This window comes from Rhinolophus sinicus, chromosome 13 (genome assembly GCF_057876585.1).
Source record: "Rhinolophus sinicus isolate RSI-liver-muscle chromosome 13, RSI-T2T, whole genome shotgun sequence".
NCBI classification, from domain to species: domain Eukaryota; kingdom Metazoa; phylum Chordata; class Mammalia; order Chiroptera; family Rhinolophidae; genus Rhinolophus; species Rhinolophus sinicus.
This window is the reverse complement of record NC_142513.1, coordinates 46,544,587-46,567,551: the sequence shown is the minus strand read 5'-3', so window position 1 is coordinate 46,567,551 and position 22,965 is coordinate 46,544,587. Positions and strand designations below refer to the sequence as shown.

Sequence of the window (22,965 nt, the reverse complement as noted above, 5' to 3'; positions counted from 1 at the left end):
TTGGATTTCAGCCCTCCCCCCTACCCCAACTCCTCTCATCCCCACCCGCAGCACCGCAACCGCACACCTCCCTGGCTGCTGTGCTGTCCCCCACTCTCAGGGCCATGGAGGGGGTGGCAGGGTCCTCTCCATCCCCTCCCGATCTACGCAGGCACAACCCCGGCCTTGGTCCTTGCTGGTCCCACCCCCTGGCCAAAAGCCAGGGAGAGCCACCCGAGCCACGAGGGAGCAGCAGCTCCAGTCTGCAGCCACCCTTCGTCACAGTCTTTGCCCTGGCCCCTCGTCAGCGACCGGAGGGAGTCGCGCCCGATCTCCGGTCCCTTCACTGGCTACGCGTCACCTCTCCTGACCCAGGGAGGTGAGAGAGAGGATGAGAGAAGGCCAGAGACGGAGCAAGAGGGAGGCGGAGAGAGACACACTGGGACTGTGGGGACAGAATGCCAGAGAGCAGTTTCCAGGCTCTGGGCCTCGCGTGGAGGGGTGCTGCCTGGGGGCTGCATGGTCAGCAGCTGGGACCGCTTGGCCATCGGCTGTCGCCCGTTGGCCATTGGCCACCGGAGGAGCTGCTGGGGCCAAGCTAAGGAGCGCAAATGGTGGACTGCAAATTGCAGAGGGGGCGCGCGGATGGATTGCAGTTGGTCGGCTTGGTGGGTCGACGGGCGGTGAGTCGGTGGGTTGGCAGAGAAGCGGCCGGCAGGTCGGGGATCGGGCGGCTCCGGCTTGCCGTCTCTCCGAGCCAGCTTCCCTTGAGACTTGGTGAAATGAGCCCCCCATCCGTGGCTCTGTGGGTGTTCCTTCTTGGCCTCGCCATATCCCGCCTTCATGTGCGGGCAGAGGGACTAGCGTCACCACAGGACAGGGACCCACAGACAGAACGGGAGGAGGAGTAAGAGGGAGCGAGATGGAAATATACAGGTATATGTACAGATACGTATCTGGACATACAGAGAGACATGGACAGGGACAGAGAAAGAGGGGGCTGGCACGTGGGGAGAGAGCTCCTGAGCGAGAGCCAGAGCCCAACAGGCAGGTCACACAGCCAGAGAGACACAAGGTGGGGGAGGGGGGAGGGGCGCACAAGCGGGCACAGGGACTGGGACAGACGCACTGAGGCTGTTTTGAAGTGGCAGCTTCTCAACCGAAGTGTGGTCGTGCCCGGGCCTGGGCTCCACTGAGGAGGCAGTGCCCGGGCATTGGCAGGCACACTTGAAGCCCCCGGGCAGGGCCGGGGGGCCAGTGGGCTCCGAGCCCCTCCCAGGGACCCCCCCCTCCCCGCGGGAGGAGAGTGGCAGCCCCCAGGCACCCTGGTTGTGAGGGTTGTGTGCCTGCGTGCCTGCAATTCCCCTTGCGGTGGTCTCTCCTGGAGTCCGCGGGCGTGAGGTGTGTTGGGGTGCTGCTCCCTCAGTCCCCTGGTTTGTCCCGGCTGGCTCTCTGTGCCCTGCGTGTTGGGGCCACCGGGAGCGGCGGGAAGGGTGGGCTCCTGGCACTTGTGGGAGACGGGAGGGGGCGCGCGGGGGTGTGGGGAGAGGTGCCTGCCGGCGGAGACACAGGCTCGCCTAACTGCTGCCGGCTGACGGCCTGCCTCAGCGAACAGGACTGAGAAGAAGGTGTGGGTGTGGTGGGCGGGGGGAGCCCTGGCCGCGGGGCCTCGTGTGCGGCCGGGGCTGCGAGCTTGCAGTGCCGGGCGGCTGACGGGTCGCTGGCCTGGGGGACCTTCGGATGGCGGGGCGGCTGCACAGGGGCAAGGGGCGGCAGGGGTTCGGAGGGAGCCACGCCAGGGCTGCCATGCAAAAGGAGAGGGGAGCAGAAGCCTACAGGTGTGCCCAGGCGGTCGCCCATCCAAGTGGTAACCAGGCCCGACCCTGCTTAGCTTCCAAGATCAGACGGGATCTGGAGCGTTCAGGGTGGGATGGCCTGCCGCGCTGGGACCCGGCTCCGGGCGCTCCAAGAGCCTGCTCCCGGCCTGCCTCCTGAGCGCACGCCCCGCTGCTGGGCCGCTGGGGTGGCGAGCACGTCTCCCTGCGCGCCTCCTGCCCGCTCCCCGCCTCCTCCAGACGCCGCTGGGGAGGGCGAAGGGCTACTCCTGGCCCGCAGCGAGGCCCCTTCGAGCCCCTCCCCTGGCTCCAGGGGCCTCAGTCACTTCCCTGACTGGGACAGATGCTTGGGCGCCCTGGCGTCCTGGGACTCCCCCGGCCCCGATTGGATTTCAGCCCTCCCCCCTACCCCAACTCCTCTCATCCCCACCCGCAGCACCACACCCGCACACTGCCTGCCTGCTGTGCTGTCCCCCCCTCTCAGGGCCACGGAGGGGGTGGCAGGGTCCTCTCCATCCCCTCCCGATCTACGCAGGCACAACCCCGGCCTTGGTCCTTGCTGGTCCCACCCTCTGGCCAAAAGCCAGGGAGAGCCACCCGAGCCACCAGGGAGCAGCAGCTCCAGTCTGCAGCCACCCTTCGTCACAGTCTTTGCCCTGGCCCCTCGTCAGCGACCGGAGGGAGTCGCGCCCGATCTCCGGTCCCTTCACTGGCTACGCGTCACCTCTCCTGACCCAGGGAGGTGAGAGAGAGGATGAGAGAAGGCCAGAGACGGAGCAAGAGGGAGGCGGAGAGAGACACACTGGGACTGTGGGGACAGAATGCCAGAGAGCAGTTTCCAGGCTCTGGGCCTCGCGTGGAGGGGTGCTGCCTGGGGGCTGCATGGTCAGCAGCTGGGACCGCTTGGCCATCGGCTGTCGCCAGTTGGCCATTGGCCACCGGAGGAGCTGCGGGGGCCAAGCTAGGGAGCGAAAATGGTGGACTGCAAATTGCAGAGGGGGCGCGCTGATGGATTGCAGTTGGCCGGCTTGGTGGGTCGACGGGCGGTGAGTCGGTGGGTTGGCAGAGAAGCGGCCGGCAGGTCGGGGATCGGGCGGCTCCGGCTTGCCGTCTCTCCGAGCCAGCCTCCCGTGAGACATGGTGAAATGAGCCCCCCATCCGTGGCTCTGTGGGTGTTCCTTCTTGGCCTCGCCATATCCCGCCTTCATGTGCGGGTAGAGGGACTAGCGTCACCACAGGACAGGGACCCACAGACAGAACGGGAGGAGGAGTAAGAGGCAGCGAGATGGAAATATACAGGTATATGTACAGATACGTATCTGGACATACAGAGAGACATGGACAGGGACAGAGAAAGAGGGGGCTGGCACGCGGGGAGAGAGCTCCTGAGCGAGAGCCAGAGCCCAACAGTCAGGTCACACAGCCAGAGAGACACAAGGTGGGGGAGGGGGGGAGGGGCGCACAAGCGGGCACAGGGACTGGGACAGACTCACTGAGGCTGTTTTGAAGTGGCAGCTTCTCAACCGAAGTGTGGTCGTGCCCGGGGCTGGGCTCCACTGAGGAGGCAGTGCCCGGGCATTGGCAGGCACCCTTGAAGCCCCCGGGCAGGGCCGGGGGGCCAGTGGGCTCCGAGCCCCTCCCAGGGACCCCCCCTCCCCGCGGGAGGAGAGTGGCAGCACCCAGGCACCCTGGTTGTGAGGGTTGTGTGCCTGCGTGCCTGCAATTCCCCTTGCGGTGGTCTCTCCTGGAGTCCGCGGGCGTGAGGTGTGTTGGGGTGCTGCTCCCTCAGTCCCCTGGTTTGTCCCGGCTGGCTCTCTGTGCCCTGCGTGTTGGGGCCACCGGGAGCGGCGGGAAGGGTGGGCTCCTGGCACTTGTGGGAGACGGGAGGGGGCGCGCGGGGGTGTGGGGAGAGGTGCCTGCCGGCGGACACACAGGCTCGCCTAACTGCTGCCGGCTGACGGCCTGCCTCAGCGAATAGGACTGAGAAGAAGGTGTGGGTGTGGTGGGCGGGGCGAGCGCTGGCCGCGGGGCCTCGTGTGCGGCCGGGGCTGCGAGCTTGCAGTGCCTGGCGGCTGACCGGCCGCTGGCCTGGGGGACCTTCGGCTGGCGGGGCGGCTGCACAGGGGCAAGGGGCGACAGGGGGTCGGAGGGAGCCACGCCGGGGCGGCCATGCAAAAGGAGAGGGGAGCAGAAGCCTCCAGGTGTGCCCAGGCGGTCGCCCATCCAAGTGGTAACCAGGCCCGACCCTGCTTAGCTTCCAAGATCAGACGGGATCTGGAGGGTTCAGGGTGGGATGGCCTGCCGCGCTGGGACCCGGCTCCGGGCGCTCCAAGAGCCTGCTCCCGGCCTGCCTCCTGAGCGCACGCCCCGCTGCTGGGCCGCTGGGGTGGCGAGCACGTCTCCCTGCGCGCCTCCTACCCGCTCTCCGCCTCCTCCAGAAGCCGCTGGGGAGGGCGAAGGGCTACTCCTGGCCCGCAGCGAGGCCCCTTCGCGCCCCCCCCTGGCTCCAGGGGCCTCAGTCACTTCCCTGACTGGGACAGATGCTTGGGCGCCCTGGCGTCCTGGGACTCCCCCAGCCCCGAATGGATTTCAGCCCTCCCCCCTACCCCAACTCCTCTCATCCCCACCCGCAGCACCGCAACCGCACACCTCCCTGGCTGCTGTGCTGTCCCCCACTCTCAGGGCCATGGAGGTGGTGGCAGGGTCCTCTCCATCCCCTCCCGATCTAGGCAGGCACAACCCCGGCCTTGGTCCTTGCTGGTCCCACCCCCTGGCCAAAAGCCAGGGAGAGCCACCCGAGCCACGAGGGAGCAGCAGCTCCAGTCTGCAGCCACCCTTCGTCACAGTCTTTGCCCTGGCCCCTCGTCAGCGACCGGAGGGAGTCGCGCCCGATCTCCGGTCCCTTCACTGGCTACGCGTCACCTCTCCTGACCCAGGGAGGTGAGAGAGAGGATGAGAGAAGGCCAGAGACGGAGCAAGAGGGAGGCGGAGAGAGACACACTGGGACTGTGGGGACAGAATGCCAGAGAGCAGTTTCCAGGCTCTGGGCCTCGAGTGGAGGGGTGCTGCCTGGGGGCTGCATGGTCAGCAGCTGGGACCGCTTGGCCATCGGCTGTCGCCCGTTGGCCATTGGCCACCGGAGGAGCTGCTGGGGCCAAGCTAAGGAGCGCAAATGGTGGACTGCAAATTGCAGAGGGGGCGCGCGGATGGATTTCAGTTGGTCGGCTTGGTGGGTCGACGGGCGGTGAGTCGGTGGGTTGGCAGAGAAGCGGCCGGCAGGTCGGGGATCGGGCGGCTCCGGCTTGCCGTGTCTCCGAGCCAGCCGCCCGTGAGACATAGTGCTGTGAGCTCCCTATCCGTGGCTCTGTTGGTGTTCCTTCTTGGCCTCGCCATATCCTGCGTTCTTGTGCGGGCAGAGGGACTAGAGTCCCCGCAGGACAGGGCCCGACAGACAAAACGGGAGGAGGAGTAAGACGGAGCGAGATCGAAATATACACCTATATGTACCTGTATGTACCTAGACATACAGAGAGACATGGACAGAGACAGAGAAAGAGGGGGCTGGCACGCGGGGAGAGAGCTCCTGAGCGAGAGCCAGAGCCCAACAGGCACGTCGCAGAGACAGCGAGACATGGGGTGGGGGAGGGGGGAGGGACGCACTAGCGGGCACACGGACGGGGACAGACGCACTGACGCTGCTTTGAAGTGGCAGCTTCAAAACCGAAGTGTGGTCATGCCCGTGGCTGGGCTCCACGGAGGAGGCAGTGCCCGGGCATTGAAAGTCACCCTTGAAGCCCCAGGCCGGGCGGGAGGGCCAGTGGGCTCCGAGCCCCGCGCAGGAACCCCCCCCCCCCCGCGGGAGGAGAGTGGCACCCACAGGCACCCTGGTTGAGAGGGCTGTGTGCCTGCGTGCCTGCACTTCCGCTTGCGGTGGTCTCTCCTGGAGTCCGAGGGCGTGCGGTGTGTTGGGGTGGTGCTCCATCCGTCCCCTGGTTTGACCCGGCTCTTTGTACCCTGTGTGTTGGGGCCACCGCGAACGGCGGGAAGGGAAGGTTCCTGGCTCTTGTGGGCGAAGGGAGGGGGCGCGCAGTGGTGTGGGGAGAGGTGCCTGCCGGCGGAGACACAGGCTCGGCTAACTGCTGCTGGCTGACTGCCTGCCTCAGCGAAGAGGACTAAGAAGAGGGTGAGGGGCTGACCCCTGGCCGACGGGCCTGGTGTGCGGCCGGGGCTGCCAGCTTGTAGTGCCGGGTGGCTGACCGGCCAGTGGCCAGGGGGACCTTCGGCTGGCTGGGCGGCTGCAGAGGGGCAAGGGGCGGCAGGGGTTCGGAGGGAGCCACGCCGGGGGGGGGGGGGGGGGGGGGGGGTTGTGCAAAAGGAGAGGCGAGGAAAAGCCTACAGGTATTCCCAGGCGGTCTCCCATCCAAGAACTAACCAGGCCCCTCCCTGCTTAGCTCCCGAGATCAGAGGAGATCGGGCGCGTTCAGGGTGGTATGGCGGTAGACGCTGGTACCCGGCTCCCCGTGCCCCAGGAGTCTGCTCCCGGCCTGCCTCGTGAGCGCGCGCCATGCAGATGCGCCACTCCGGTGGCGAGCATCGACCCGCAGGCCGGCTCTGCCAGCACCGCTTCCCCCCCCCAGTCCGGCTCCCCGCCTCTTCCGAATGCCCCTGGTGTGGGCGGCGGGCTACTCCTGGCCGGCAGCGAGGCCCCTTCGCGCCACCCGAGGCCCCATGGGACACTGCCACTTCCCTGATGGTGCCAGAAGTCGTGGAACTCTGGCATCCTGGGACTCCCCGGACCCAGACCGCCATACACCCCGCCCCCCTACCGCCACCAGGTTTACCCCCAAGGCTGCTGGAGGCCTGCACCAGCAGGCAACCCTGGGCTTGGGAGTTGTGGGAGGATCCCGCGGCGGCGGCGGCGGCGGCGGCGGCGGGGGCGTCTGCGGCGGCGGAGGCAGGGGATGGTGGGGAGGTAGTCGATGGCAACCGCGAGGATGGCGCCAGGGCGGCGATGGCGGCGGCGACAATGGGGGCTTTGACGGTGGGCGCCGGGGCACGGGGAGCGCTGGCGGCGGCGGCGGGGGGGGGGGAGAGCAGAGGCGGGAGATTGAGGGAGTATGGCGATGGTGGCGGCGGGGGCGGGGGCGGGGGAGATGGCGGTGCTGGAGGCGGGGAGAGCAGAGGAGGGAGATTGAGGGAGTGCGGCAATGGCGGCGGCGGGGGCGGGGGTGGGGGAGAGGGCAGCACTGGCGGCGGGGATGGGGAGCGCGGTGCTGGCGGCAGAGGGGGCGAGAGCAGAAGAGGGAGTTTGATGGAGTACAGAGATGGCGGCGGCGGGGGCGGGGGAGGGGGCGAGGGTAGCGCTGGCGGAGGGTGTGGGGAGCGCGGTGATGGCGGCGGCGGCGGCGGCGGCGGCGGCGGCGGCGGCGGCGGCGGCGCGGGAGTGTTGCGAGGTCGGCGATGGAGGCGGCGGCAGCGTTGGGGGCTGTGTCGGCGGGCGCTGGGCGCGGGGAGGGTTGGCGCCTGCGGCGGCGGTAGCGGGGAAGAGGGCGGTGCTGGCGGCGGAGGAGGGGAGAGCAGAGGCGGGAGATTGAAGCAGTACAGCGCTGGCGGCGGCGAGGGCGGGGGCAGGGGTGAGGGCAGCGCTGGAGGGGGTTGTGTGGAGCGCGGTGATGGTGGCGGATTTGGCGGTGGCGGCGGGGGAGAGGGCAGCGCTGGCGGCGGCGGCGGCGACCTAGGGTCGGCGAAGGGTTCGAGATGACGGCCTGCGGGACTGAAGAGGACTAAGAAGAGGGTGTGCGGGGGAGCCCTGGCCGACGGGCCTGGTGTGCGGCCGGGGATGCCAGCTTGCAGTGCCGGGCGGCTAACCCTCTGCTGTTCAGGGGGACCTTGGGCTGGCTGGGCGGCTGCAGAGAGGCAAGGGGCGGCAGGGGTTCGGAGGGAGCCTCGCCGGGGAGGCGTTGCAAAAGGAGAGGCGAGCAAAAGCCTACAGGTATTCCCAGGCGGTCTCCCATCCAAGTACTAAGCAGGCCCGGCCCTGCTTAGCTTCCGAGATCAGACGAGATCTGGCGCGTTCAGGGTGGTCTGGCCTTAGGCGCTGGGACCCGGCTCCCGGCACTCCAAGAGCCTGCTCCCGACCTGCCTCTGAGCGCGCGCCATGCTGCTGGGCCGTTCGGGTGGCGAGCACGTCTGCCTGAGCGCCTCCCGCGCGCTCCCCGCCTCCTCCGGACGCCGCTGGTGTGGGCGACGGGCTACTCCTGGCCCGCAGCGAGGCCCCTTCGCGCCCCCCAGTGGCTCCACGGGCCTCTGTCACTTCCCTGACTGTGACATATGTCTGGGCGCCCTGGCATCCTGGGACTCCCATGCCCCGAAGGGCTTTTACCCCGCCCCCCTACCCCAACCCCTCTCATCTGCGCCCAGCCCCACAACCGCACACCCCCCTTGCTGCTGTGCTGTCCCCACCTCTCAGGGCCACCGAGGGGGTCGCAGGGTCCTCTCAGTCCCCTCCGGCCCTAGGGACATGCAACCCAGGCCCGGGCCCTGGCCGGCCCCACCCACTGGCCCAAAGCCAGGGAGAGCCACCCGCGCGCCACCAGGGCGCAGCAGCTCCAGTCTGCAGCCACCCTTCGTCACAAGCCTTCAGTCTGGGCCCTCGACCCTCGTCAGCGACCCGGAGCCCCGCCCGATCTCCGGTCCCTTCACTGGCTACACGTCACATCTCCTGACCCAGGGAGGTGAGAGAGAGGATGAGGGAAGGCCAGAGACGGAGCAAGAGAGTGGCGGAGAGAGACAGACGGGGACTGTGGGGACAGACTCCCAGAGAGCACTCTCCAGGCTCTGGGCCTCGCGTGGAGGGGTGCTGCTTGGGGGCTGCATGGTCATCAGCTGTGACCGCTTGGCCATCAGCTGTTGCCCGTTGGCCATTGGCCACCGGAGGAGCTGCGGTGGCCAAGCTAGGAAGCGCGGATGGTGGACTGCAAATTGCAGAGGGGCGCGGATTGCAGTGGGCCGGCTTGGTGGGTCGACGGGCGGTGTGTCGGTGGGTTGGCAGAGAAGCGGCCGGCAGGTCGGGGATCGGGCGGCTCCGGCTTGCCGTGTCTCCGAGCCAGCCGCCCGTGAGACATAGTGCTGTGAGCTCCCTATCCGTGGCTCTGTTGGTGTTCCTTCTTGGCCTCGCCATATCCTGCGTTCTTGTGCGGGCAGAGGGACTAGAGTCCCCGCAGGACAGGGCCCGACAGACAAAACGGGAGGAGGAGTAAGACGGAGCGAGATCGAAATATACACCTATATGTACCTGTATGTACCTAGACATACAGAGAGACATGGACAGAGACAGAGAAAGAGGGGGCTGGCACGCGGGGAGAGAGCTCCTGAGCGAGAGCCAGAGCCCAACAGGCACGTCGCAGAGACAGCGAGACATGGGGTGGGGGAGGGGGGAGGGACGCACTAGCGGGCACACGGACGGGGACAGACGCACTGACGCTGCTTTGAAGTGGCAGCTTCAAAACCGAAGTGTGGTCATGCCCGTGGCTGGGCTCCACGGAGGAGGCAGTGCCCGGGCATTGAAAGTCACCCTTGAAGCCCCCAGGCCGGGCGGGAGGGCCAGTGGGCTCCGAGCCCCGCGCAGGAACCCCCCCCCCCCGCGGGAGGAGAGTGGCACCCACAGGCACCCTGGTTGAGAGGGCTGTGTGCCTGCGTGCCTGCACTTCCGCTTGCGGTGGTCTCTCCTGGAGTCCGAGGGCGTGCGGTGTGTTGGGGTGGTGCTCCATCCGTCCCCTGGTTTGACCCGGCTCTTTGTACCCTGTGTGTTGGGGCCACCGCGAACGGCGGGAAGGGAAGGTTCCTGGCTCTTGTGGGCGAAGGGAGGGGGCGCGCAGTGGTGTGGGGAGAGGTGCCTGCCGGCGGAGACACAGGCTCGGCTAACTGCTGCTGGCTGACTGCCTGCCTCAGCGAAGAGGACTAAGAAGAGGGTGAGGGGCTGACCCCTGGCCGACGGGCCTGGTGTGCGGCCGGGGCTGCCAGCTTGTAGTGCCGGGTGGCTGACCGGCCACTGGCCAGGGGGACCTTCGGCTGGCTGGGCGGCTGCAGAGGGGCAAGGGGCGGCAGGGGTTCGGAGGGAGCCACGCGGGGGGGGGGGGGGGCGGTGCAAAAGGAGAGGCGAGCAAAAGCCTACAGGTATTCCCAGGCGGTCTCCCATCCAAGAACTAACCAGGCCCCTCCCTGCTTAGCTCCCGAGATCAGAGGAGATCGGGCGCGTTCAGGGTGGTATGGCGGTAGACGCTGGTACCCGGCTCCCCGTGCCCCAGGAGTCTGCTCCCGGCCTGCCTCGTGAGCGCGCGCCATGCAGATGCGCCGCTCCGGTGGCGAGCATCGACCCGCAGGCCGGCTCTGCCAGCACCGCTTCCCCCCCCCAGTCCGGCTCCCCGCCTCTTCCGAATGCCCCTGGCGTGGGCGGCGGGCTACTCCTGGCCGGCAGCGAGGCCCCTTCGCGCCACCCGAGGCCCCATGGGACACTGCCACTTCCCTGATGGTGCCAGAAGTCGTGGAACTCTGGCATCCTGGGACTCCCCGGACCCAGACCGCCATACACCCCGCCCCCCTACCGCCACCAGGTTTACCCCCAAGGCTGCTGGAGGCCTGCACCAGCAGGCAACCCTGGGCTTGGGAGTTGTGGGAGGATCCCGCGGCGGCGGCGGCGGCGGCGGCGGCGGCGGGGGCGTCTGCGGCGGCGGAGGCAGGGGATGGTGGGGAGGTAGTCGATGGCAACCGCGAGGATGGTGCCAGGGCGGCGATGGCGGCGGCGACAATGGGGGCTTTGACGGTGGGCGCCGGGGCACGGGGAGCAATGGCGGCGGCGGCGGGGGGTGGGGGGAGAGCAGAGGCGGGAGATTGAGGGAGTATGGCGATGGTGGCGGCGGGGGCGGGGGCGGGGGAGATGGCGGTGCTGGAGGCGGGGAGAGCAGAGGAGGGAGATTGAGGGAGTGCGGCAATGGCGGCGGCGGCGGGGGCGGGGGTGGGGGAGAGGGCAGCACTGGCGGCGGGGATGGGGAGCGCGATGCTGGCGGCAGAGGGGGCGAGAGCAGAAGAGGGAGTTTGATGGAGTACAGAGATGGCGGCGGCGGGGGCGGGGGAGGGGGCGAGGGTAGCGCTGGCAGAGGGGGTGGGGAGCGCGGTGATGGCGGCGGCGGCGGCGGCGGCGGCGGCGGCGGCGGCGCGGGAGTGTTGCGAGGTCGGCGATGGAGGCGGCGGCAGCGTTGGGGGCTGTGTCGGCGGGCGCTGGGCGCGGGGAGGGTTGGCGCCTGCGGCGGCGGTAGCGGGGAAGAGGGCGGTGCTGGCGGCGGAGGAGGGGAGAGCAGAGGCGGGAGATTGAAGCAGTACAGCGCTGGCGGCGGCGAGGGCGGGGGAAGGGGTGAGGGCAGCGCTGGAGGGGGTTGTGTGGAGCGCGGTGATGGTGGCGGATTTGGCGGTGGCGGCGGGGGAGAGGGCAGCGCTGGCGGCGGCGGCGGCGACCTAGGGTCGGCGAAGGGTTCGAGATGACGGCCTGCGGGACTGAAGAGGACTAAGAAGAGGGTGTGCGGGGGAGCCCTGGGCGACGGGCCTGGTGTGCGGCCGGGGATGCCAGCTTGCAGTGCCGGGCGGCTAACCCTCTGCTGTTCAGGGGGACCTTGGGCTGGCTGGGCGGCTGCAGAGAGGCAAGGGGCGGCAGGGGTTCGGAGGGAGCCTCGCCGGGGAGGCGTTGCAAAAGGAGAGGCGAGCAAAAGCCTACAGGTATTCCCAGGCGGTCTCCCATCCAAGTACTAAGCAGGCCCGGCCCTGCTTAGCTTCCGAGATCAGACGAGATCTGGCGCGTTCAGGGTGGTCTGGCCTTAGGCGCTGGGACCCGGCTCCCGGCACTCCAAGAGCCTGCTCCCGACCTGCCTCTGAGCGCGCGCCATGCTGCTGGGCCGTTCGGGTGGCGAGCACGTCTGCCTGAGCGCCTCCCGCGCGCTCCCCGCCTCCTCCGGACGCCGCTGGTGTGGGCGACGGGCTACTCCTGGCCCGCAGCGAGGCCCCTTCGCGCCCCCCAGTGGCTCCACGGGCCTCTGTCACTTCCCTGACTGTGACATATGTCTGGGCGCCCTGGCATCCTGGGACTCCCATGCCCCGAAGGGCTTTTACCCCGCCCCCCTACCCCAACCCCTCTCATCTGCGCCCAGCCCCACAACCGCACACCCCCCTTGCTGCTGTGCTGTCCCCACCTCTCAGGGCCACCGAGGGGGTCGCAGGGTCCTCTCAGTCCCCTCCGGCCCTAGGGACATGCAACCCAGGCCCGGGCCCTGGCCGGCCCCACCCACTGGCCCAAAGCCAGGGAGAGCCACCCGCGCGCCACCAGGGCGCAGCAGCTCCAGTCTGCAGCCACCCTTCGTCACAAGCCTTCAGTCTGGGCCCTCGACCCTCGTCAGCGACCCGGAGCCCCGCCCGATCTCCGGTCCCTTCACTGGCTACACGTCACATCTCCTGACCCAGGGAGGTGAGAGAGAGGATGAGGGAAGGCCAGAGACGGAGCAAGAGAGTGGCGGAGAGAGACAGACGGGGACTGTGGGGACAGACTCCCAGAGAGCACTCTCCAGGCTCTGGGCCTCGCGTGGAGGGGTGCTGCTTGGGGGCTGCATGGTCATCAGCTGTGACCGCTTGGCCATCAGCTGTTGCCCGTTGGCCATTGGCCACCGGAGGAGCTGCGGTGGCCAAGCTAGGAAGCGCGGATGGTGGACTGCAAATTGCAGAGGGGCGCGGATTGCAGTGGGCCGGCTTGGTGGGTCGACGGGCGGTGTGTCGGTGGGTTGGCAGAGAAGCGGCCGGCAGGTCGGGGATCGGGCGGCTCCGGCTTGCCGTGTCTCCGAGCCAGCCGCCCGTGAGACATAGTGCTGTGAGCTCCCTATCCGTGGCTCTGTTGGTGTTCCTTCTTGGCCTCGCCATATCCTGCGTTCTCGTGCGGGCAGAGGGACTAGAGTCCCCGCAGGACAGGGCCCGACAGACAAAACGGGAGGAGGAGTAAGACGGAGCGAGATCGAAATATACACCTATATGTACCTGTATGTACCTAGACATACAGAGAGACATGGACAGAGACAGCGAAAGAGGGGGCTGGCACGCGGGGAGAGAGCTCCTGAGCGAGAGCCAGAGCCCAACAGGCACGTCGCAGAGACAGCGAGACATGGGGTGGGGGAGGGGGGAGGGACGCACTAGCGGGCACACGGACGGGGACAGACGCACTGACGCTGCTTTGAAGTGGCAGCTTCAAAACCGAAGTGTGGTCATGCCCGTGGCTGGGCTCCACGGAGGAGGCAGTGCCCGGGCATTGAAAGTCACCCTTGAAGCCCCCAGGCCGGGCGGGAGGGCCAGTGGGCTCCGAGCCCCGCCCAGGAACCCCCCGCCGCGGGAGGAGAGTGGCACCCACAGGCACCCTGGTTGAGAGGACTGTGTGCCTGCGTGCCTGCAATTCCGCTTGTGGTGGTCTCTCCTGGAGTCCGAGGGCGTGTGGTGTGTTGGGGTGGTGCTCCATCCGTCCCCTGGTTTGACCCGGCTCTTTGTACCCTGTGTGTTGGGGCCACCGCGAACGGCGGGAAGGGAAGTTTCCTGGCTCTTGTGGGCGATGGGAGGAGGCGCGCAGGGGTGTGGGGAGAGGTGCCTGCCGGCGGAGACACAGGCTCGGCTAACTGCTGCTGGCTGACTGCCTGCCTCAGCGAAGAGGACTAAGAAGAGGGTGAGGGGCTGACCCCTGGCCGACGGGCCTGGTGTGCGGCCGGGGCTGCCAGCTTGTAGTGCCGGGTGGCTGACCGGCCACTGGCCAGGGGGACCTTCGGCTGGCTGGGCGGCTGCAGAGGGGCAAGGGGCGGCAGGGGTTCGGAGGGAGCCACGCGGGGGGGGGGGGCGGTGCAAAAGGAGAGGCGAGCAAAAGCCTACAGGTATTCCCAGGCGGTCTCCCATCCAAGAACTAACCAGGCCCCTCCCTGCTTCGCTCCCGAGATCAGAGGAGATCGGGCGCGTTCAGGGTGGTATGGCGGTAGACGCTGGTACCCGGCTCCCCGTGCCCCAGGAGTCTGCTCCCGGCCTGCCTCGTGAGCGCGCGCCATGCAGATGCGCCGCTCCGGTGGCGAGCATCGACCCGCAGGCCGGCTCTGCCAGCACCGCTTCCCCCCCCCAGTCCGGCTCCCCGCCTCTTCCGAATGCCCCTGGCGTGGGCGGCGGGCTACTCCTGGCCGGCAGCGAGGCCCCTTCGCGCCACCCGAGGCCCCATGGGACACTGCCACTTCCCTGATGGTGCCAGAAGTCGTGGAACTCTGGCATCCTGGGACTCCCCGGACCCAGACCGCCATACACCCCGCCCCCCTACCGCCACCAGGTTTACCCCCAAGGCTGCTGGAGGCCTGCACCAGCAGGCAACCCTGGGCTTGGGAGTTGTGGGAGGATCCCGCGGCGGCGGCGGCGGCGGCGGCGGCGGGGGCGTCTGCGGCGGCGGAGGCAGGGGATGGTGGGGAGGTAGTCGATGGCAACCGCGAGGATGGCGCCAGGGCGGCGATGGCGGCGGCGACAATGGGGGCTTTGACGGTGGGCGCCGGGGCACGGGGAGCAATGGCGGCGGCGGCGGGGTGGGGGAGAGCAGAGGCGGGAGATTGAGGGAGTATGGCGATGGTGGCGGCGGGGGCGGGGGCGGGGGAGATGGCGGTGCTGGAGGCGGGGAGAGCAGAGGAGGGAGATTGAGGGAGTGCGGCAATGGCGGCGGCGGCGGGGGCGGGGGTGGGGGAGAGGGCAGCACTGGCGGCGGGGATGGGGAGCGCGGTGCTGGCGGCAGAGGGGGCGAGAGCAGAAGAGGGAGTTTGACGGAGTACAGCGATGGCGGCGGCGGGGGAGGGGGCGAGGGTAGCGCTGGCGGAGGGGGTGGGGAGCGCGGTGATGGCGGCGGCGGCGGCGGCGGCGGCGGCGGCGCGGGAGTGTTGCGAGGTCGGCGATGGAGGCGGCGGCAGCGTTGGGGGCTGTGTCGGCGGGCGCTGGGCGCGGGGAGGGTTGGCGCCTGCGGCGGCGGTAGCGGGGAAGAGGGCGGTGCTGGCGGCGGAGGAGGGGAGAGCAGAGGCGGGAGATTGAAGCAGTACAGCGCTGGCGGCGGCGAGGGCGGGGGCAGGGGTGAGGGCAGCGCTGGAGGGGGTTGTGGGGAGCGCGGTGATGGTGGCGGATTTGGCGGTGGCGGCGGGGGAGAGGGCAGCGCTGGCTGCGGCGGCGGCGACCTAGGGTCGGCGAAGGGTTCGAGATGACGGCCTGCGGGACTGAAGAGGACTAAGAAGAGGGTGTGCGGGGGAGCCCTGGCCGACGGGCCTGGTGTGCGGCCGGGGATGCCAGCTTGCAGTGCCGGGCGGCTAACCCTCTGCTGTTCAGGGGGACCTTGGGCTGGCTGGGCGGCTGCAGAGAGGCAAGGGGCGGCAGGGGTAAGGAGGGAGCCTCGCCGGGGAGGCGTTGCAAAAGGAGAGGCGAGCAAAAGCCTACAGGTATTCCCAGGCGGTCTCCCATCCAAGTACTAAGCAGGCCCGGCCCTGCTTAGCTTCCGAGATCAGACGAGATCTGGCGCGTTCAGGGTGGTCTGGCCTTAGGCGCTGGGACCCGGCTCCCGGCACTCCAAGAGCCTGCTCCCGACCTGCCTCTGAGCGCGCGCCATGCTGCTGGGCCGTTCGGGTGGCGAGCACGTCTGCCTGAGCGCCTCCCGCGCGCTCCCCGCCTCCTCCGGACGCCGCTGGTGTGGGCGACGGGCTACTCCTGGCCCGCAGCGAGGCCCCTTCGCGCCCCCCAGTGGCTCCACGGGCCTCTGTCACTTCCCTGACTGTGACATATGTCTGGGCGCCCTGGCATCCTGGGACTCCCATGCCCCGAAGGGCTTTTACCCCGCCCCCCTACCCCAACCCCTCTCATCTGCGCCCAGCCCCACAACCGCACACCCCCCTTGCTGCTGTGCTGTCCCCACCTCTCAGGGCCACCGAGGGGGTCGCAGGGTCCTCTCAGTCCCCTCCGGCCCTAGGGACATGCAACCCAGGCCCGGGCCCTGGCCGGCCCCACCCACTGGCCCAAAGCCAGGGAGAGCCACCCGCGCGCCACCAGGGCGCAGCAGCTCCAGACTGCAGCCACCCTTCGTCACAAGCCTTCAGTCTGGGCCCTCGACCCTCGTCAGCGACCCGGAGCCCCGCCCGATCTCCGGTCCCTTCACTGGCTACACGTCACATCTCCTGACCCAGGGAGGTGAGAGAGAGGATGAGGGAAGGCCAGAGACGGAGCAAGAGAGTGGCGGAGAGAGACAGACGGGGACTGTGGGGACAGACTCCCAGAGAGCACTCTCCAGGCACTGGGCCTCGCGTGGAGGGGTGCTGCTTGGGGGCTGCATGGTCATCAGCTGTGACCGCTTGGCCATCAGCTGTTGCCCGTTGGCCATTGGCCACCGGAGGAGCTGCGGTGGCCAAGCTAGGAAGCGCGGATGGTGGACTGCAAATTGCAGAGGGGCGCGGATTGCAGTGGGCCGGCTTGGTGGGTCGACGGGCGGTGTGTCGGTGGGTTGGCAGAGAAGCGGCCGGCAGGTCGGGGATCGGGCGGCTCCGGCTTGCCGTGTCTCTGAGCCAGCCGCCCGTGAGACATAGTGCTGTGATCTCCCTATCCGTGGCTCTGTTGGTGTTCCTTCTTGGCCTCGCCATATCCTGCGTTCTCGTGCGGGCAGAGGGACTAGAGTCCCCGAAGGACAGGGCCCGACAGACAAAACGGGAGGAGGAGTAAGACGGAGCGAGATCGAAATATACACCTATATGTACCTGTATGTACCTAGACATACAGAGAGACATGGACAGAGACAGCGAAAGAGGGGGCTGGCACGCGGGGAGAGAGCTCCTGAGCGAGAGCCAGAGCCCAACAGGCACGTCGCAGAGACAGCGAGACATGGGGTGGGGGAGGGGGGAGGGACGCACTAGCGGGCACACGGACGGGGACAGACGCACTGACGCTGCTTTGAAGTGGCAGCTTCAAAACCGAAGTGTGGTCATGCCCGTGGCTGGGCTCCACGGAGGAGGCAGTGCCCGGGCATTGAAAGTCACCCTTGAAGCCCCCAGGCCGGGCGGGAGGGCCAGTGGGCTCCGAGCCCCGCCCAGGAACCCCCCGACGCGGGAGGAGAGTGGCACCCACAGGCACCCTGGTTGAGAGGGCTGTGTGCCTGCGTGCCTGCAATTCCGCTTGTGGTGGTCTCTCCTGGAGTCCGAGGGCGTGCGGTGTGTTGGGGTGGTGCTCCATCCGTCCCCTGGTTTGACCCGGCTCTTTGTACCCTGTGTGTTGGGGCCACCGCGAACGGCGGGAAGGGAAGGTTCCTGGCTCTTGTGGGCGATGGGAGGAGGCGCGCAGGGGTGTGGGGAGAGGTGCCTGCCGGCGGAGACACAGGCTCGGCTAACTGCTGCTGGCTGACTGCCTGCCTCAGCGAAGAGGACTAAGAAGAGGGTGAGGGGCTGACCCCTGGCCGACGGGCCTGGTGTGCGGCCGGGGCTGCCAGCTTGTAGTGCCGGGTGGCTGACCGGCCACTGGCCAGGGGGACCTTCGGCTGGCTGGGCGGCTGCAGAGGGGCAAGGGGCGGCAGGGGTTCGGAGGGAGCCACGCGGGGGGGGGCGGTGCAAAAGGAGAGGCGAGCAAAAGCCTACAGGTATTCCCAGGCGGTCTCCCATCCAAGAACTAACCAGGCCCCTCCCTGCTTCGCTCCCGAGATCAGAGGAGATCGGGCGCGTTCAGGGTGGTATGGCGGTAGACGCTGGGACCCGGCTCCCCGTGCCCCAGGAGTCTGCTCCCGGCCTTCCTCGTGAGCGCGCGCCATGCAGATGCACCGCTCCGGTGGCGAGCATCGACCCGCAGGCCGGCTCTGCCAGCACCGCGTCCCCCCCCCAGTCCGGCTCCCCGCCTCTTCCGAATGCCCCTGGCGTGGGCGGCGGGCTACTCTTGGCCGACAGCGAGGCCCCTTCGCGCCACCCGAGGCTCCATGGGACACTGCCACTTCCCTGATGGTGCCAGAAGTCGTGGAACTCTGGCATCCTGGGACTCCCCGGACCCAGACCGCCATACACCCCGCCCCCCTACCGCCACCAGGTTTACCCCCAAGGCTGCTGGAGGCCTGCACCAGCAGGCAACCCTGGGCTTGGGAGTTGTGGGAGGATCCCGCGGCGGCGGCGGCGGGGGCGGCTGCGGCGGCGGAGGCAGGGGATGGTGGGGAGGTAGTCGATGGCAACCGCGAGGATGGCGCCAGGGCGGCGATGGCGGCGGCGACAATGGGGGCTTTGACGGTGGGCGCCGGGGTACGGGGAGCGATGGCGGCGGCGGCGGGGTGGGGGAGAGCAGAGGCGGGAGATTGAGGGAGTATGGCGATGGTGGCGGCGGGGGCGGGGGCGGGGGAGATGGCGGTGCTGGAGGCGGGGAGAGCAGAGGAGGGAGATTGAGGGAGTGCGCCAATGGCGGCGGCGGGGGCGGGGGTGGGGGAGAGGGCAGCACTGGCGGCGGGGATGGGGAGCGCGGTGCTGGCGGCAGAGGGGGCGAGAGCAGAAGAGGGAGTTTGACGGAGTACAGCGATGGCGGCGGCGGGGGCGGGGGAGGGGGCGAGGGTAGCGCTGGCGGAGGGTGTGGGGAGCGCGATGATGGCGGCGGCGGCGGCGGCGGCAGCAGCGGCGACGCGGGAGTGTTGCGAGGTCGGCGATGGAGGCGGCGGCAGCATTGGGGGCTGTGTCGGCGGGCGCTGGGCGCGGGGAGGGTTGGCGCCTGCGGCAGCGGTAGCGGGAAAGAGGGCGGTGCTGGCGGCGGAGGAGGGGAGAGCAGAGGCGGGAGATTAAAGCAGTACAGCGCTGGCGGCGGCGAGGGCGGGGGCAGGGGTGAGGGCAGCGCTGGAGGGGGTTGTGGGGAGCGCGGTGATGGTGGCGGATTTGGCGGTGGCGGCGGGGGAGAGGGCAGCGCTGGCGGCGGCGGCGGCGACCTAGGGTCGGCGAAGGGTTCGAGATGACGGCCTGCGGGACTGAAGAGGACTAAGAAGAGGGTTTGCGGGGGAGCCCTGGCCGACGGGCCTGGTGTGCGGCCGGGGATGCCAGCTTGCAGTGCCGGGCGGCTAACCCTCTGCTGTTCAGGGGGACCTTGGGCTGGCTGGGCGGCTGCAGAGAGGCAAGGGGCGGCAGGGGTTCGGAGGGAGCCTCGCCGGGGAGGCGTTGCAAAAGGAGAGGCGAGCAAAAGCCTACAGGTATTCCCAGGCGGTCTCCCATCCAAGTACTAAGCAGGCCCGGCCCTGCTTAGCTTCCGAGATCAGACGAGATCTGGCGCGTTCAGGGTGGTCTGGCCTTAGGCGCTGGGAACCGGCTCCCGGCACTCCAAGAGCCTGCTCCTGACCTGCCTCTGAGCGCGCGCCATGCTGCTGGGCCGTTCGGGTGGCGAGCACGTCTGCCTGAGCGCCTCCCGCCCGCTCTCCACCTCCTCCAGATGCTGCTGGTGTGGGCGACGGGCTACTCCTGGCCCGCAGCGAGGCCCCTTCGTGCCCCCTGCCATAGTGGCTCCACGGGCCTCTGTCACTTCCCCGACTGTGACTTATGTCTGGGCGCCCTGGCATCCTGGGACTCCCCATGCCCCGAACGGCTTTTTCCACGCGCCCCTATCCCAACCCCTCTCCCCGGGGACCGGTAGACCAGAGGATGGGGGAACGGGAGGAAGGGGCGACCGGGGGACCGGGAGACCGGAGGACGGGAGTACAGGAGTACGGGTGTACCGGGGGACCGGGGCACCGTGGAACCGGGAGACCGGGGCGACAGGGGTACTGGGGGATGGGGGGATACGGGGAACTGGGATATTGCAGGACAGTGTGTCGGGGGGAAGGGGGCACCGGGGGACTGGGGAACCTTGGCACTGAGGGACAAGGGGATGGGAGCATGGAGGGACCGGGGTAACTGGGAGCCCGGGGGACGGGGGGACCGGGGGACTGGGAGACCGGGGGACCGGGAGACCGGGTGATAGGTGGACGGGAGGGCCGGGAGACCGGGGGACTGGGGGATTGGAGACCCGGGCACAGGGGGACGGAGGGACAGGGAGACCGGTGGACGGGGGAACAGGGGTAACGGGAGACCGGGGGACCAGGAGAGCAGGGCACGTGGGGACGGTGAAACCGGGAGACCGGGGGCCGGGGGACTTGGAGACCGGGGTCGGGAGCACGGGGAGACCTGGAGACCGTGGGACCGTGGCACCAGGGGACCGGGAGACCGGGGGATGGGGGGATGGGGGGTCCGTGACACCGGGGGACAGGGGAACCGGGAGAACGGGGGACGGGGGAATAGGGGGACGGGGGATGTGGTGACCTGTGGGACCGGGAGACTGGGGGATGGGGGACGGGGGACCGGGGGACGGAGGGACCGGGTGACGGTTGGACCGGGGGACTGGGGGACCAGGGTACCGGGGGACCGGGGGACAGGTGGACCGGGGGAAGGTGGAGACGGGGGGACCGGGAGACGGGGGACCGCAGGACAGGGGGACGGGGGGGGACGGGCGATCGGGAGATGGGGGACCGGGAGTCGGGGAACAGGTGGACGGGGAGACTGGGGGACTGGGGCACCAGGAGACAGGGGGACGGGGAGACGGGGGACCGGAAGATGGAGGACGGGGGACCGGGAGACGGGGCACCGGGAGACGGGGGGACCGGGTGAACTCAAGACGGGAGACCGCGGGACGGGGGCACCGGGAGACAGGGAACCGCGGGAGGGGCGGACCGGGAAACGGGGGACCGGGGTATGGGGAGAACCGGGGGATCGGTGGACAGCGGGACCAGGAGACCAGGAGACCGGGAGACCGGTGGAAAAGGGGACGGGTGGACCGGGAGAAGGTGGAACCAGGAGACCGGGAGATTGGAGGACGGGGGACGGGGGTACTTGGGGACCGGGGGACGGGGAGACCGGGGGATGGGTGGACGGCGGGACCAGGAGACCGGTGGACCGGGAGACACGGGGACCGGGAGACCGGGGACAGGGGGAAGGGGGGAACGGGAGACCGGGAGACCTGGGGACCGGGGGACCGGGATACCGAGGGACCGGGGACCGGGAGAATGGGGTACGGGAGGACGGGAGCATGTAGGGACCGGGGTAAATGGGAGACCGGGGGACGGGGGACCGGGGGTCCGGGAGATCGGGGGACGAGGGGATAGGGGGACCGGGAGACCTGGGGACCGAGAGATCGGGGGCCGGGTGTCTGGGGGACGGGGGACTGGGAGACCAGGGAACCATGAGACCGGGGGATGTGGGGACCGGGGGACGGGGGACCGGGAGAATGGGAGACTGGGGAACGGGGGGATGGGGGATGGGGGGGGGACAGGCACCGGGAGACCGGTTGTGGCGTGCCAGCTGCCACAAGTCGATCAGTACCTGAAAAGGGGAGTGGGAATGAAAAAAGACACTCACAAAAATGATGATGGCGATCGCGGACCCCAGTGATGCTGAAGCCACTATGTTTATTCTGTCCGCAGAATTTATACATTCTGTGGACGTGCAGTTTAACAAGCACAAAAATGCATTACCTCATTAACAGTAAATCTTTAACTTTAGACACAGAAACTACAAAACAACTAAAACTCCCAAAAGCAATTATCCTTATCAATTGCCTTGAATAGCCATCAGTCTTCTGTGTCCGGGAACTGACCGCTCCCACCACATTCCTGAGCAGCTTGCAAGCACTCTCCAGGTGCAGGCAGAGATAATTGCCTCAGGGGGAGGAAATAGGTTAAGCATAAACCGAGCCATTCTGTTAAGGCTCAGAGTTAGCTGTAACCATGGCTCCCCAAAACCGGTGGACCGGGGGACAGGGAGACCTGGGGACGGGGGGACGGGGCGACGGGGGGTCAGGGGACAGGGGGACTGGGAGACCGGGCGATGGGGGGATGGGGGTACCGGGAGACCGGGGGAGGGGGGACGGGGCATCAGGAGACCGGTGGACCGGGGGACCAGGAGACTGGGGGATGGGGGGATGGGGGGACCGAGGACCAGGGGACAGGGGGACCTGGGGACGGCGGAACGGGGGGACCAGCAGACGGGGCCAGAGAAGAACCAGGGGACAGGAAGAACGGGGGATGGAGGGACGGGGGGACGGGGCACCGGGAGATCGGTGGACCGGGGGACCGGGAGACCGGGGCAAGGAGGGACGGGGGGAACGGGAACGGGAGACTGGGGAATCGGGAGATCGGGGGACGGGGGGAAGGGGGGAACTGGAGACGAGGGGACCGGGGGACTGAAAGACCGGGGGACGGGGGGATGGGAGGATGGAGGCACGGGGGTAACTGGGAAACCGCGGGACAGGGGAACGGGGGGGGGGGACCGGGAGACCGGGGGACGGGGGGACCGGGAGAACGGGGGACGGGGGAAGGGGGGACGGGGCACAGGGAGACCGGTGGACTGGGGGACCGGGAGACTGGGGGATGGGGGGATGTGGGGACCGGGAGACCTGGGGACAGGGAGACCGGGGGACGGGGGGACGGCGGGATGGTGGGACCGGGGGTACTGGGAGATCGGGGGACGGGGGGACATGGGGACACGGAAACCGGGGGACCGGGAGACCGGGGGACGGGGGGAAGGGACACCGGGGGACCGGGAGACCGGTGGAAAAGGGGACGGGTGGACCGGGAGAAGGTGGGACCAGGGGACCGGGAGATTGGGGGACGGGGAGACGGGGGGGACTGGAAGACCGGGGGACGGGGAGACCAGGGGATGGGTGGACAGCGGGACCAGGAGACCGGGGGACCGGGGGATGGGTGGACAGCAGGACCGGGAGACCGGTGGACCGGGAGACATGGAGACCGGGAGACAGGGGGACGGGGGAAGGGGGGACGAGAGGACCGGGAGACTGGGGGACCGGGGGACCGGGAGAGCGGGGGACGGGAGGACGGGAGCACGTAGGGACCGGGGTAACTGGGAGACCGGGGGACCGGGAGACTGGGGGATGGGGGGACTGGGGGATGGGGGGACGGGAGTACGGGGGGACCGGGGGACAGGGTGACCGGGACACCGGGGGACAGGGCGGGGGTACGGGGGTACCGGGGACAGGGGGACCGGGGGAGGGATGACGGGGGAACCGTGAGACTGGGGGACTGGGGGATGGGGGG

General features: G+C 69.2%; 4 pseudogenes; all 4 read right to left on the bottom strand.

The window, feature by feature from the left end:
• Positions 1 to 7,791: 7,791 nt before the first annotated feature.
• On the bottom strand, positions 7,792 to 7,910 carry LOC148756077 (5S ribosomal RNA; annotated as a pseudogene).
• Positions 7,911 to 11,567: 3,657 nt separating this feature from the next.
• LOC148756076 (5S ribosomal RNA) lies at positions 11,568 to 11,686 on the bottom strand (annotated as a pseudogene).
• Positions 11,687 to 15,319: 3,633 nt separating this feature from the next.
• LOC148756075 (5S ribosomal RNA) lies at positions 15,320 to 15,438 on the bottom strand (annotated as a pseudogene).
• A 3,624-nt stretch (positions 15,439 to 19,062) lies between these two features.
• LOC148756074 (5S ribosomal RNA) lies at positions 19,063 to 19,181 on the bottom strand (annotated as a pseudogene).
• Between the last annotated feature and the right edge of the window lie 3,784 nt (positions 19,182 to 22,965).